The sequence below is a fragment of the Mobula birostris genome, chromosome 29 (genome assembly GCF_030028105.1).
Source record: "Mobula birostris isolate sMobBir1 chromosome 29, sMobBir1.hap1, whole genome shotgun sequence".
NCBI lineage: Eukaryota > Metazoa > Chordata > Chondrichthyes > Myliobatiformes > Myliobatidae > Mobula > Mobula birostris.
The window spans coordinates 2,668,786-2,683,870 of record NC_092398.1 but is presented as its reverse complement, the minus strand read 5'-3'; the positions used below and the strand labels follow the sequence as shown (position 1 = coordinate 2,683,870).

The 15,085-nt window shown below is 42.2% G+C and overlaps 1 protein-coding gene across 1 annotated transcript in view; it reads right to left on the bottom strand.

The window, feature by feature from the left end:
• The window catches only part of LOC140190134 (tyrosine-protein kinase Fyn-like), a 298,385-nt gene that overhangs the window by 184,136 nt on the left and 99,164 nt on the right, over positions 1 to 15,085 (bottom strand). The window lies entirely within an intron of this gene.

The window sequence follows — 15,085 nt, the reverse complement described above, 5'->3', positions numbered from 1 at the left end:
CTCAGCAGCACAACACACAGACAACTATTCCTTCCACCTTAAACTAAAGGCACAAATCATGTCCACGGAGATTCATTCGTGAGGATTTTTCCTGCATTAAAAATGTTTCCCCTTTCAAACTTAGATAGCTTGGGGATAGTTTATCATCCTTCCTCAGTACAGGAGTGTAAATAAGAATGAAATGATAGTTACTCCGGATCTGACAGCATAAAAAACACAATAAGTATGAAGAAAACAATAAAAAAACAATGAATATAAGACCATAAGATATAGGAGCAGAATTAAGCTATTTGGCCCATTGAGTCTGCTCTGCCATTTCATCTTGATTGATCAATTTCCCTCTCAGCTGCAATCTCCTGCCTTCTCCCTGTATCTCTTCATGTCCTGACTAATCAAGAATCTATCAACCTCTGGCTTAAATATACCTGGCTGATCTGGCCATGGACTCATCTCCACCTACCTGTCTTTTCCCCATAACCCTTAATTCCCCTACTGTGAAAAAAAGTAGGCTAAAGAAATCCCTCCTCATCTCTGATCTAAATGGACATCCCATTATTCTGTGACTGTGTCCTCTGGTTCTAGACTTCCTCCACCACAGGAAGCCTCCTCGCCACATCCACTCTGTCAGGCTCTTTTAACATTCAACAAGCTTCAATGAGGTCACCCTTCACTCTTCTATTCCAGTGAGTACAGACCCAGACCTTCAATCACTGCTCAAACAATAACCGTTTCAATCCCAGAATCGTTCTTGTAACCCGCCTCTGAACCCTCTCCAATGTCAGCACATCCTTTCCAAGATAAGGGGCCCTAAACTGCTCACAGTACTCTATGTGAGGCCTCACCAGTGCTTTACAAAGCCTCAACATTATACCCTTGCTGTTATATTCTAGTCCTTTCAAAATGAATGCTAACATCGCATTTGTCTGCCTCACCACTGACTCAACCTGCAACTTGAGTGTAGGTATGAGGTGTGGAGTGACAGTGACAGTGAATGGGGGGATGAAGGGGGTGGTGAGGGACTGTGGAGAGGAGTGTGTCTGTGGGTATGAGGTGTGGAGTGTCAGTGTAAAGTGACAGTGAATGGGGGATGAAGGGGGTGGTGAGGGACTGTGGAGAGGAGTGTGTCAGTGTAGGTATGAGGTGTGGAGTGTCAGTGTAAAGTGACAGTGAATGGGGGGATGAAGGGGGTGGTGAGGGACTGTGGAGATGAGTGTGTCAGTATGGGAATGAGGTGTGGAGTGTCAGTGTAAAGTGACAGTGAATGGGGGGATGAAGGGGGTGGTGAGGGACTGTGGAGATGAGTGTGTCAGTGTGGGTGTGAGGTGTGGAGTGTCAGTGTAAAGTGACACTGAATGGGGGATGAAGACGGTGACAGGCCACTTAGAAGGTTAAGGTATGAATAATTAAGCTGAATGACATTGATGGGACTTGCAGACGGGGGTAGACAGAAAATATTCCCACTGGTCATATTGTATGTCCAGGACTTCGGAGAGGGCATTGGGAAGCACAACCATCAATTACAGTCTTAAATAATAGCCAAGCTTTCAGGATTGAAATCAGGAACCATTTTGACATACTATGTCCAGTTCTAGTTACCTCATTATAGGAAGGATGTGGCCGCTTTCGAGAAGGTACAGAGATTTACCAGGATGCTGCCTGGATTAGAGAGTGTGCCCTATGAGGACAGGTTGAACGAGGGAGGACTTTTCTCTTTGGACCGACGGAGGATGGAAGGTTACTTGATAGAGGTGTGTAAGATGATAAGAGGCATAGATCAAGTGGGCAGCCTGAAACATTAGCCGACATTGGAAGTGGCTAATACTGTATGAAAAGCCAGAATTCTAGGTTGATTGGGGAAACCAAGTAGTTTTTTTTTCATAAGCATCAGTAGGAATTGAACCCAGGTCACCTGTACTGTATAGTGTTGTGCTAACCACCACACTATCTGAGAACTGAGTACAGGAGTTGGGATGTTACGTTGAATTTGTATAAGACTTTGGTGAGGCCTTATTTGGAGTATTGTGTGCAGTTTTGGTCATTTACCTACAGGGAAGACATCAATAAGGTTGAAAGAGTACAGAGAAAATTTACAAGGATGTTGCTGGGTCTGGATGACCTCGGTTATATGGAAAGAATGAATAGATTAGAACTTTATTCCTTGGAACATAGAAGGTTGAGGGGAGATTTGATTGGGGTATACGAAATTATGAGGAGTATAGCTAGAGTAAATGCAAGCAGGCTTTTTCCACTGAGGGTTGGGTGGGACTACAACTAGAGGTCATGGGTTAAGGGTGAAAGGTGAAATGCTTAAGGGGAACATGATGAGGAACTTGTTCAGTCAGAGGGTGGGAAGAAGGTGGAATGAGCTGCCAGAGCAAGTGGTGCATGTGAGCTCGATTTCAAAGTTTGAGAGAATGTTGGGTAGGTACTTGGATGGGAGGGGTATGGAGGACGATATTCTAGGTGTGGGTCAATGGGACTAGGCAGAATAATAGTTCAGCACAGATTAGATAGGCCAAAGGGACTGCTTCTAGATTCTATCCTCTCTTTAATCCTGCAGCATCATAGTTCCTGCTGAGGTCACGTGTTGTGTGTGCTTGTCCCACAATGTCCTGTCCACTGAGCTAACATTGTGGTCGCCTCTGATTCTTTTGATCTTATCTAACTACAGGCACTCTCTCTGCACAGAGGTTTGCAGCAGTCATGTGACGGACAAGATGACATTCCCTGCGTGTGTGCTGATGTAGTGGCAGCGAGGAAATCTCATCTCATTACATCTAAAGTACAGCTATCAAGTCCGACTTCTGACCCAGTTAAAACTGGTCCAATCACTCGCTGTCTGAATGAATCATATTGTGCACCATCTCTGGGCTTTGTTAATAGTTTCCTTTGGAACAGAGCAGCTGTGAAGCTTGAGTCAATTTAAACTGAAATTAATTAATGCAGAAGCAATTAAACCATTAGAATTCGTACGTCTGCAAACTGGTGCATTTAGATTCTGATTTTAACCGTGGAAATCACCTGCGGTCTCAAGTGCTCTGCATCACACAAACACTGCAAAAGTGTGAGCATTAGTTTTCAACATTCAGATATCAGAACTTTAACCTAATATATGACAAGTGGCAATGCTCGATATGACCTGTCTATTTCAATTTTAACAAATCCTTTCTGTTCATTTGCAGTTTCAGAATGTCGTAATCCTGGTGAAATGGGTTTGCTGGTCTCAATTATTCAGTAGCCTCTAGGTATTCTTTCAGCAAGTCATTTCATGAAGAGATTGTTAGTGGTAAGAGAGAGAGGGAGAGGAGAGAGAGAGAAGAAAGAGATAGATGGATAGAGGGGAGAGACAGAGAGAGAGGAGGTATACAGAGAGGGGGAGGAGAGGAGAGAGAGAGGATACACAAGATCATGAGTGAGAAAGAGAGAAGTTGAGAGGGAGGGGCAAAGAGAGAGGGAAAATACACAAGAGCATGACGCCGCAAATCACACTTGGTTTCTACATCTGCAGCTGAAGGAAGTTTACGACAATGGGAAATATCTGCCACTCGTAACCCTAGTGGTTTACTGAAGGTCAGCAGAAACAGAACTGGTGAGATAATAAAAAATTTTGAACTCATGAGTTAAAAATTAAGTCATAGAATCAGAGAGTTAAACATCAAAAAAGAAGCCCTTTGGCCCAACCAAGCCCCCTTAAACCTGGGGTTCCTAATCTGAGGTCCACGGACTCCTTGCTTAAAGGTGTTGGTCCATGGCATAAAACCGATTGGGAATCCCTAAACCTTTCCGACACACATACTCCTACAAATGTTTTTTTTCAAATGTTGTAACAGTTCCCACCTCAACCAATTTCTCTGGCAGCTCATTCTGTGCACCCACCAGCCCCTGAGATACCAATTCAACCCTTTCCTCTCTCACCTTGTCTAAAATAAAAAAAGAACTAGAATATAAAAGCAAGGGTGTAATGCTGAGGCTGCACCTGGAGTATAGTGAGCAGTTTTGGGCCCCTTATCTAAGAAAGGATGTGCTGACATTGGAGAGGGTTCAAAAGAGGTTCATGAAAATGATTCCGGGATTGAAAGACTTCTCATGTGAGGAATGTTTGATGGCTCTGGGCCTGTATTCACTGGAATTCAGAAGAATGAGGTGGTGTTGGGGCGGGGGGGAACCTCATTGAAACCTATCAAATGTTGAAAGGCAACCTATCAAATGTTGAAAGGCCTCAACACAGTGGATGTGGAGAGGGTATTTCCTATGGTGGAGGGATCTGAGGTCAGAGGATACAACCTCGGAATAGAGAAGCATCCTGTTAGAAGAGAGATGAGGAAGAATTTCTTTTGCCTGAGAGTGGTGAATCTGTGGAATTCGTTGCCACAGGTAGCTGTGGAGGACAAGTCATTGGGTATATTTAAGGCCGAGGTTGATAGGTTCTTGATTAGTCAGGGTATGAAGAGATACTGGGAGAAGCCAGGAGGTTGGGGCTGTGAGGAAAAATAGATCAGCCATGAGGAACCAGTGGAGCAGACTCGATGGACCAAATGGCCTATTCTGCTCCTTTACCTTACGGCCTTTACTTCAAATGACGTACAATTCTAATAAGTTAAGCAACAACACAAAACACTGCAGGTCAGGCAGAACTGATGGAGGGCAATCAACAGTCAACATTTCGGGCCAAGACCTCCAGAATTTTGTGTGTGTTGCTCTGGATTTTCAGCATCTACAGAATCAAGTCAAGTAAGTTTATTGTCATTTAACTATGTACACGTATACCATCAAACAAGACAATGTTTCTCTGGGACAGGGTGTAACGCACAGTAACACACATAACGCACGATAACTTATTAAAGTCAGGAAAAAATCTACGGATGAATTACACATAAGTAAACAATCTAAAGTGCATAAATTAAATATTGTAAGGTATGGAACAGATTGACCGATGACACTTCGAATGCGATGCAGCAGGAAGTTCTGACTCCTAATGGCCTGAGGGAAGAAACTGTTTCCCATCCTGACCGTTCTTGTCTTTATGCATCGGAGTCTCCTGCCTGATGGTAGAAAGTCAAAGAGGATGCCGGATGGATGGGTGGGATCCTTGATAATACTAAGGGCCCTGCGTATGCAGCGCTCCTGATAAATGTCCCTGATGGACGGGAGGGAGACCCCTATGATCCTCTCGGCCGTTCTCACAGTCCTTTGTAGGGACTTCCGGTTCGATGCTCGGCTGCTCCCATACCAGATGGAGATGCAGCTTGTCAGGACAATCTCAATGGTGCGCCTGTAAAATTCCGTTATGATGGGGGGAAGGGAAGCCTCGTTTGCCTCAATCTCCTCAGGAAGTGGAGGCTGCTGTGTCTTCTGATTCAGGAGGATGACACTAGGGACTACGTGAAGTCATCCATGATGTGAACTCTCACGAACTTGGTGCACTTAACTCTCTCTGCGGAGGAGCCATGTATTCACAAAGGGGGATGGTTCACCTGCACCTTCCTGAAGTCCACAATGATTTCCTTGGTGTTCTCCACGTTCAGACTTAATTTGTCATTCTCAAACCCGTATCTAATAAATCAAGGCTGTTAGTCGGTACCCAGCAAGTTATTTGAATATTCAAAACTATTTTATTTAAGGGTCTGAGCACAAACATTACAGCAGAGGAGGCAGACCTAACAACTGATTTTATACCATCTCACTTTCCTGTTTTGTTCCAAAACGAACACAAATTTTGACCTAATTAAATACGGCAGGCAGACTGCAAGCTTCACTTCTTTGTAAACCTTCATTATTCAGCCGGGCTGGGCAATGGCATAGCTTTAGAATCACACGCAGCTCACTGCCAGCCCCCGATACTGTCCATCCTGTCAATTACTGAGATAAAAGTCTTTGTTACTCTAAAGTTCACTCGATCTTTATTCCAGCACCCCTTGCAAAGTCTTTACGAAAATTCCAGTGGATATAAACCAGGAATACCCAGCTCATGCTGAGTTGCTTTGATTAGTGTAGTTTTCAGAGCTGGTGTTAGGAAACCCCCTCCGGCAGTGGACTTTTGACAACCCCAGGCAAAACAACAACAAAAAAACAAGTTCCTAGGAATGTCCCGGAGTTCCCCAAATAATTCCATCGACACACAAATCTTTCTCAAATACATACAATTATTTTGTTCCAGTAGTTATTCATATAACCATATAACTATTACAGCACGGAAACAGGCCATCTCGGCCCTTCTAGTTCGTGCTGAAGGCTTACTCTCACTTAGTCCCACCGACCTGCACTCAGCCCATAACTCTCCATTCCTTTCCTGTCCATATATCTATCCAATTTTTTTTTAAATGACAAAATGGAACCTGCCTCTACCACTTCTACTGGAAGCTCGTTCCACACAGCTACCACTCTCTGAGTAAAGAAGTTCCCCCTCATATTACTCCTAAACTTTTGCCCCCTAACTGTCAACTCATGTCCTCTTGTTTGAATCTCCCCTACTCTCAATGGAAAAAGCCTATCCACGTCAACTCTATCTATCCCCCTCATAATTTTAAATACCTCTATCAAGTCCCCCCTCAACCTTCTACACTCCAAGGAATAAAGACCTAACTTGTTCAACCTTTCTCTGTAACTTAAGTGCTGAAACCCAGGTAACATTCTAGTAAATCTCTTCTGTACTCGCTCTATTTTGTTGACATCTTTCCTGTAATTCGGTGACCAGAACTGTACACAATACTCCAAATTTGGCCTTACCAATGCCTTGTGCAATTTTAACATTACATCCCAACTCCTATACTCAATGTTCTGATTTATAAAGGCCAGCATACCAAAAGCTTCCTTCACCACCCTATCCACATGAGATTCCACCTTCAGGGAACTATGCACCATTATCCCTAGATCACTCTGTTCTACTGTATTCCTCAATGCCCTACCATTTACCATGTATGTCCTATTTTGAATAATCCTACCAAAATGTATCACCTCACACTTATCAGCATTAAACTCCATCTGCCATCTTTCAGCCCACTCTTCTAACTGGCCCAAATCTCTCTGCAAGCTTTGAAAACCTACTTCATTATCCACAACGCCACCTATCTTAGTATCATCTGCATACTTACTAATCCAATTTACCACCCCATCATCCAGATCATTAATGTATATGACAAGTAACATTGGACCCAGTACAGATCCCTGAGGACACCACTAGTCACCGGCCTCCAACCTGACAAACGGTTATCCACCACTACTCTCTGGCATCTCCCATCCAGCCACCGTTGAATCCATTTTACTACTTTAATATTAATACCTAACGATTGAACCTTCCTAACTAACCTTCCGTGTGGAACCTTGTCAAAGGCCTTACTGAAGTCCATATAGACAACATCCACCGCTTTACCTCATCAACTTTCCTAGTAACCTCTTCAAAAAATTCAGTAAGATTTGTCAAACATGACCATCCATGTACAAATCCATGTTGACTGTTCCTAATCAGACCCTGTCTATCCAGATAATTATATATATCATCTCTAAGTATACTTTCCATTAATTTACCCACCATAGACGTCAAAATTACAGGCCGATAATTGCTAGGTTTACTCTTAGCACCCTTTTTAAACAATGGAACCACATGAGCAATACGCCAATCCTCCGGCACCATCCCCGTTTCTAATGACATTTGAAATATTTCTGTCAGAGCCCCCGCTATTTCCACACTAACTTCCCTCAAGGTCCTAGGGAATATCCTGTCAGGACCTGGAAACTTATCCACTTTTATATTCTTTAAAAGTGCCAGTACTTCCTCTTCTTTAATCATCATAGTTTCCATAACTATCCTACTTGTTTCCCCTACCTTACACAATTCAATATACTTCTCCTTAGTGAATACCAAAGAAAAGAAATTGTTCAAAATCTCCCCCATCTCTTTTGGCTCCGCACATAGCTGTCCACTCTGATTCTCTAAGGGACCAATTTTATCCCTCACTATCCTTTTGCTATTAACATAACTGTAGAAACCCTTCGGATTTATTTTCACCTTACTTGCAAAAGCAACCTCATATCTTCTTTTAGCTTTTCTAATCTCTTTCTTAAGATTCTTTTTACATTCTTTATATTCCTCGAGCACCTCATTTACTCCAGGCTGCCTATATTTATTGTAGATCTTTCTCTTTTTCCAAACCAAGTTTCCAGTATCCCTTGAAAATTTTTAACCTTTCCTTTCAACCTAACAGGAACATAAAGATTCTGTACCCTCAAAATTTCACCTTTAAATGACCTCCACTTCTCTATTACATCCTTCCCATGAAACAAATTGTCCCAATCCACTCCTTCTAAATCCTTTCGCATCTCCTCAAAGTTAGCCTTTCTCCAATCAAAAATCTCAACCCAGGGTCCGGTCCTATCCTTCTCCATAATTATATTGAAACTAATGGCGTTGTGATCACTGGACCCGAAGTGCTCCCCAACACCTACCTCCGTCACCTGACCTATCTCAGTACCTAACAGGAGATCTAACACTGCCCCTTCTCTAGTTGGTACCTCTGTGTATTGCAGCAAAAAAATTATCCTGCACACATTTTACAAACTCCAAACCATCCAGCCCTTTTACGGAATGGGCTTCCCAGTCTATGTGTGGAAAATTAAAATCTCCCACAATCACAACCTTGTGCTTACTACAAATATCTGCTAGTTCCTTACAAATTTGCTCCTCCAATTCTCGCTCCCCATTAGGTGGTCTATAATACACCCCTATAAGCATTACTACAGCTTTCCCATTCCTCAATTCCACCCAAATAGCCTCCCTAGACGAGCCCTCTAATCTATCCTGCCAAGGCACCACAGTAATATTTTCTCTGACAAGCAATGCAACACCTCCCCCTCTTGCCCCTCCGATTCTTTCACACCTGAAGCAACAAAATCCAGGAATATTTAGTTGGCAATCACACCCCTCCTGCAACTATGTTTCACTAAGAGCTACAACATCATATTTCCAGGTCTCAATCCATGCTCTAAGCTCATCCACCTTTCTTAGAATGCTCCTAGCATTAAATAAAATTTAATTTAATTTAATTACAATTCATTTCTAAACAGTTACTACACTCAACCATCAGGGTTTTCAACCAGAGGGGAGAACTTCACTTGCCCCATCACTGAACTGTTCCCACAACCAATGGACTCTGCATCTCACAGCACAGAAATGGGCCCTTCTGCCTGAGTCACTCAGGCTATCTGAGACACGCTGCTAAAGTAGTCTCAGTTGCCTGCAGTTAGCTCTTAGCCCACCAAACCTAACCACACATCTGTAAGTCAACCATCAGGCTTCTGAACCAGAGGCGATAACTTCACTCACCCTAACACTGAACTGTTCCCACACATATGGACTCTCTTTCAAGGACTCTTCACCTCATGTTTTTGATATTTATTGCTTATTTACTATCTTTTTTCTCTCAGTTCAAGCTGGTAAAACCTGAGGTACGGGCAAAGCCAAGCACACTCATTTCTCAATTGCTAGGAACTTTCAGACTATTTTAGTGGTGTTTAGTATTGTGGCTTTCTGGAGATTTACATAAATATTTCTTATTAATAATTATAATTTTTATTTTTATTTTTGTACTTGCACATTTTGTCTTTTGAACTTTGGTTGTTTGTCTGTCCTGTTGGGTGCAGTCTTACGTTGATTCTAATGTGTTTATTTGTATTTATTGTGGATGCCCACAGGAAAATGAAGCTCAGAGTTGTATATGGTGAAAATATCTTCCAAGAACCAAAGCATAAAGCCCTGCCTCCAGCCAACATAGATCTCTGGGTCACTGAGGCATACAAGTCTCCATACCATGACTAGGTTGTGGTCCTCTTGGAAGTGAAATGGCTCTGGTTGTGATAGTCAGCAGCACTGTAATTTCATGTCAGGAAGTATTTGTCTCCCACCCTTCCCTCCTACATGCAACATACAACATAAAGCCAAGTGCAGGCCCTTCGGCCCACAATGTTGTGCCAAGCATTTAGCCTACTTGAAGATCAATCTAACCATCCCCTCCCACATTGCCCTCTATTTTCCTTTCCTCCAATCACTTTAAAATTATGCCCCCCCCCATATTAGTCATTTCCACCGTGGGAGACAGTTTCTGGCTATCCTCTTGATTTGTGCCTCTTATCACCTCTAACAAGTCACCTCTCATCCCACATTCTCTGTGTAAGAAAAACTTACCACAGACATCTTTCCTTTCCTTTCCTCCAATCATCTTGAAGTTACGCCCCCTCGCATTAGCACGCCCTCCTGGTTTCAATAGTGGTCGTAACAATTGAAGGTTCAGTGTCCATAAAATGAGTAGCTGCTAAGTGCCATGGATCTGTTTTTGAGGACTCTACATCTCACGTTATCTATATTTATTGCTTATTATTATTATAACAATAACTATTATATATTTCATTGTACTATATTTAATTGGGAGATTAAGGAGATTTGGTATGTCACCAAAGTCAGTCACAAGCTTCTATAGATGTACCATGGAGAGCATTCTGACTGGCTGCAACACTGTCTGCTTTGGGAGGGGGATCTGCACAGGACTGAAACAAGCTGCAGAGAATTGTGAACTCAGTCAGCTCCATCATGGGCACCAGACTCCCCAGCGTCCAGGACATCTTCAAAAAGGCAGCATTAATCTTTAAGGACCAACATAGGACATGCCTTGTTCTCACTGCTACCATCAGGGAGGACGTACAGGAGCCTGAAGACAGCTTGAAGATTCAGGAACAGCTTCTTCCCCTCTGCCATCCAATTTCTGAATAAACATGGAACCCATGAACACTATCTCGCTACTTTTTATTTCTATTTTTGCCCTACTATTTAATTTAATTATTTATTATACATATTTTACACACTGACTGCAATTCCCAGTTTTTTTCTCTATTGTTACATATTGCATTGAACTGCCGCTGCAAAGACAACAAACTTCATGACATGTGCCGGTGATATTAAACCAGGTTCGCATTCTGATTATTATTCTTTTTTTTTTCTTTTTGCATTGCACAGTTTGCTGTCTTTTGCACATTGATTCTCTATCTGTCCCGTTGGGCGCGGCCATTCATTGATTCTATTGTGTTTCTTGTATTTACTGTGAATGCCTGCAAGTAAATGGATCTCAGGGTCATATATGGTGACATGTATTTGCTTCGATAACAAATTTGCTTTGAACGTTGGATTGGCGCGGCTGAAATTCAGCTTACACCATCGACTTCACCAACAGAAGCCTGGCACAAGTCTCCCAATCAGCGGCGTGGCAATGATTGCTATTCAGACTGACTGTGTGTTCAGTGACCTGCTCAACCCCTGAAAACATCCACCTTTTAAGAAGTTATTTTTAACTCCGAATAAAGAGGCTGAAGCTAACATTCAGCTTCCGCCAATTCAGCTGCTGCTTCCTGCTGGGGAGGTAAGATTCAAGCATAAGAGCACTTGTGCAGAAAGACCTTCTCCTTGGGGAACTGACCAACCTCCAGCCCCTCCAATGGAGGCTTATACCCAGTATAGATGCACAGCGGAGAGTATCCCAACTGGCTGCATCACAGCCTGGTATGCACACACCAGTGCCCTAGATACATCACGGGTAAAACCCTCCCCACCATTGAGCACATCTACAAGGAGCAGTGTCACAGTGAAGCAGCATGCATCATCAAGGACCCCCACCATCCAGACCATGCTCTCTCCTCTTTGCTACTATCAGACAGGAGAAAGAGGAGCTTTAGGTCCCACACCACCAGGTTCAGAAATCGTTATATAGAACATAGAATAGTACAGCACAGTACAGGTCCTTCAGCCCACAATGTTGTGCCGACCCTCAAACCCTGCCTCCCGTATAACTCCCCACCTTAAATTCCTCCATATACCTGTCTAGTAGGCTCTTAAACTTCACTAGTGTATCTGCCTCCACCACTGACTCAGGCAGTGCATTCCACGCACCAACCACTCTCTGAGCAAAAAACCTTCCTCTAATATCCCCCTTGAACTTCCTACCCCTTACCTTAAAGCCATGTCCTCTTGTATTGAGCAGTGGTGCCCTGGGGAAGAGGCGCTGGCTATCCACTCTATTTATTCTTCTTATTACCTTGTACACCTCTATCATGTCTCCTCTCATCCTCCTTCTCTCCAAAGAGTAAAGCCCTAGCTCCCTTGATCTCTGATCATAATGCATACTTTCTAAACCAGGCAGCATCCTGGTAAATCTCCTCTGTACCCTTTCCAATACTTCCACATCCTTCCTATAGTGAGGTGACCAGAACTGGACACAGCACTCCAAGTGTGCCCTAACCAGAGTTTTATAGAGCTGCATTATTACATCGCGACTCTTAAACTCTATCCCTCGACTTATGAAAGTTAACACCCCATAAGCTTTCTTAACTACCCTATCCACCTGTGAGGCAACTTTCAGGGATCTGTGGACATGTACCCCAGATCCCTCTGCTCCTCCACACAACCAAATATCCTTGGTTATCATCCTTCAACCATCAGGCTCCTAAACTGGCGAGGATAATTTCACTCACTACAACTCCAAACTGTTTCCACAACCTACAGACTCACTTTCAAGGACTCTACAACTCATGATCTCAGTATTATTTATTTTCTTATAATTAGATGTGCAGTTTGCCTTCTTTTGCACCCAGTTTGTCTGTTTATGTATAGTTTTTCTTACAATCATACTGTACTTCTTTTCCAGTAAATGCCTGCAAGAAAATCAGTCTCAGGGTGGTGTATCATAAACACAAGAGATTCTGCAGATTCTGGAAATCCAGAGGAACACACACAAAATGCTGGAGGAACTCAACAGGCCAGGCAGCATCTACGGAGAGGAATAAACAGTCGATGCTTTGGGCTGAGATCCTTAGGACTGAAAGGGAAGGGGGACATTGAACCCATAACAATATCTCTATTGTTTTTGCACTACTTATTTAATTTAACTATTTCAAATATATATATATTTATTATCTAAATGGAGTCAAGTCAGGAAAAGGGGAAGCACAACGAGATCTAGGTGTTCTTGTACTTCAGTCACTGAAAGCAAGCATGCAAGTACAGCAGGCAGTGAAGAAAGCTAATGGCATGCTGGCCTTCACAACAAGGGGAATTGAGTATAAGAGCAAAGAAGTCCTTCTGCAGCTGTACAGGGCCCTGGTGAGACCACACCTGGAGTACTGTGTGCAGTTTTGGTCTCCAAATTTGAGGATAAACATTCTTGCTATTGAGGGAGTGCAGCGTAGGTTCACAAGGTTAATTCCCAGGATGGCGGGACTGTCACATGTTGAAAGATTGGAGTGACTGGGCTTGTATACACTGGAATTTAGAAGGCTGAGAGGGGATCTTATTGAAACATATAAGATCATTGAGGGATTGGACACGCTGCAGGCAGGAAACATGTTCCCGCTGATGGGTGAGTCCAGAACCAGAGGCCACAGTTTAAGAATAAGGGGTAGGCCATTTAGAACGGAGTTGAGGAAAAACTTTTTCACCCAGAGAGTGGTGGATATATGGAATGCTCTGCCCCAGAAGGCTGTGGAGGCCAAGTCTCTGGATGCTTCAAAAAAGATATGGATAGAGCTCTTAAAGACAGTGGAATCAAAGGTTATGGGGATAAGGCAGGAACTGGATACTGATTGTGGATGATCAGTCATGATCACAGTGAATGGCGGTGCTGGCTCGAATGGCTGAATGGCCCACTCCTGCACCTATTGTCTATTGTCTATATAGTGTAATTCACAGTTTTCTATTATTATGTATTGCATTGTAGTGCTGTCACAAAAACAACAAATTCCACAACATATGCCTGATTCAGATTCTGAAAGCTCTCCTTTCTAGTCGTCCGGGTAGAAGATGGTGTCATATAAATTTAGCTTGACTGAAATTTATAACAAATTTACCTTGACTGTGACTTGACTGCAAACTTGTCGGCTCTGAATCAGCAGGCAACTCAGCTCCAGCTCTACAGAGAGAGAATTAAACAGTCGATATCTCAGGTTGAGTCGCTTCTGCGGTCCTGATGAAGAGTTTCAGCCTGAAGTGTCGACTGTTCACTTCCTCCCCAAAGATGCTGCCCGACCTGTTGGATAGATACATGGAAGGTAGGGGTATGGAGGACTACAGCGATGGTGCAGGTCGATGGGAGTAGGCAGCTTAAATGGTTTGACATGAACTAGATTGGCTGAATGGCCTGGTTCTGCTCTGTAATTTTCTATAACATTGTAATTTGACCTTTCCAAATCCTTCTTATTAACTTAAAATATACGAATAGAGGAGCGGAGTTGACGACATTACTGAACGTGTTCTATTTAAGATATTGGTCTAGCCCTGTTTTGTTCCGTTTGCTTTTTTTAGGTTTAGTATTTAGTTCCTTTTTTTTTCTTTTTTCAGGGGAATTTCCTTTGTATATTTTTTTCTTTTTATTTCTTTTTTTCTTTATGATTAATTACATCATGAGTTTGGAAGTCTATTATACCTGTGTTATTTGAAATCTTTTTTGTATGTGTTTATTAACAATAAGGTTATTCCAAACTCTTTGTATCAACATTGTAATTTTGTTTATAATTTTGAAAATTAATAAAAAGATTTAAAAAAAAAGAATTTTCTATAACATGTCACTGATCAGTAGACCAGTTCTAGCATATCCACAAGGCAGCCTACAATAGGTTTATAACACATTTACCATTTCCAAACTTATTTTACTTCTCTGTACTGTTGGTTGAGAGGAACGGAGTTGTCGACACTAAGGTTTTCTTTTCTTCCATTTTTACGTTATTAAAATTGCCCAGGTCTTTTTCAGTTTAGTTGATTAATTCTGTTTAGATTAGTTTTTTTTGAGGGGGCGTTGTTTTTTTTTCTTTTTTCATGATTTTTGTCTGGATATTTTCTTTTTGTCCTGTATTATTCATTGGTAGCCTACATGATTGGGAGTTTTGTCAAATAAATACTATTTGGTTTTATAATTACTCATGTTGAGTATAACAATGTATTCCCAACAATTCTGTACTATTGCTATGTTATGTTTATATTCTATGAAACTAATAAAAAGATTGAAAAAGAAAGAAAGAACATATTTACTAAATGGAGAGAAAATTCAAAAATCTG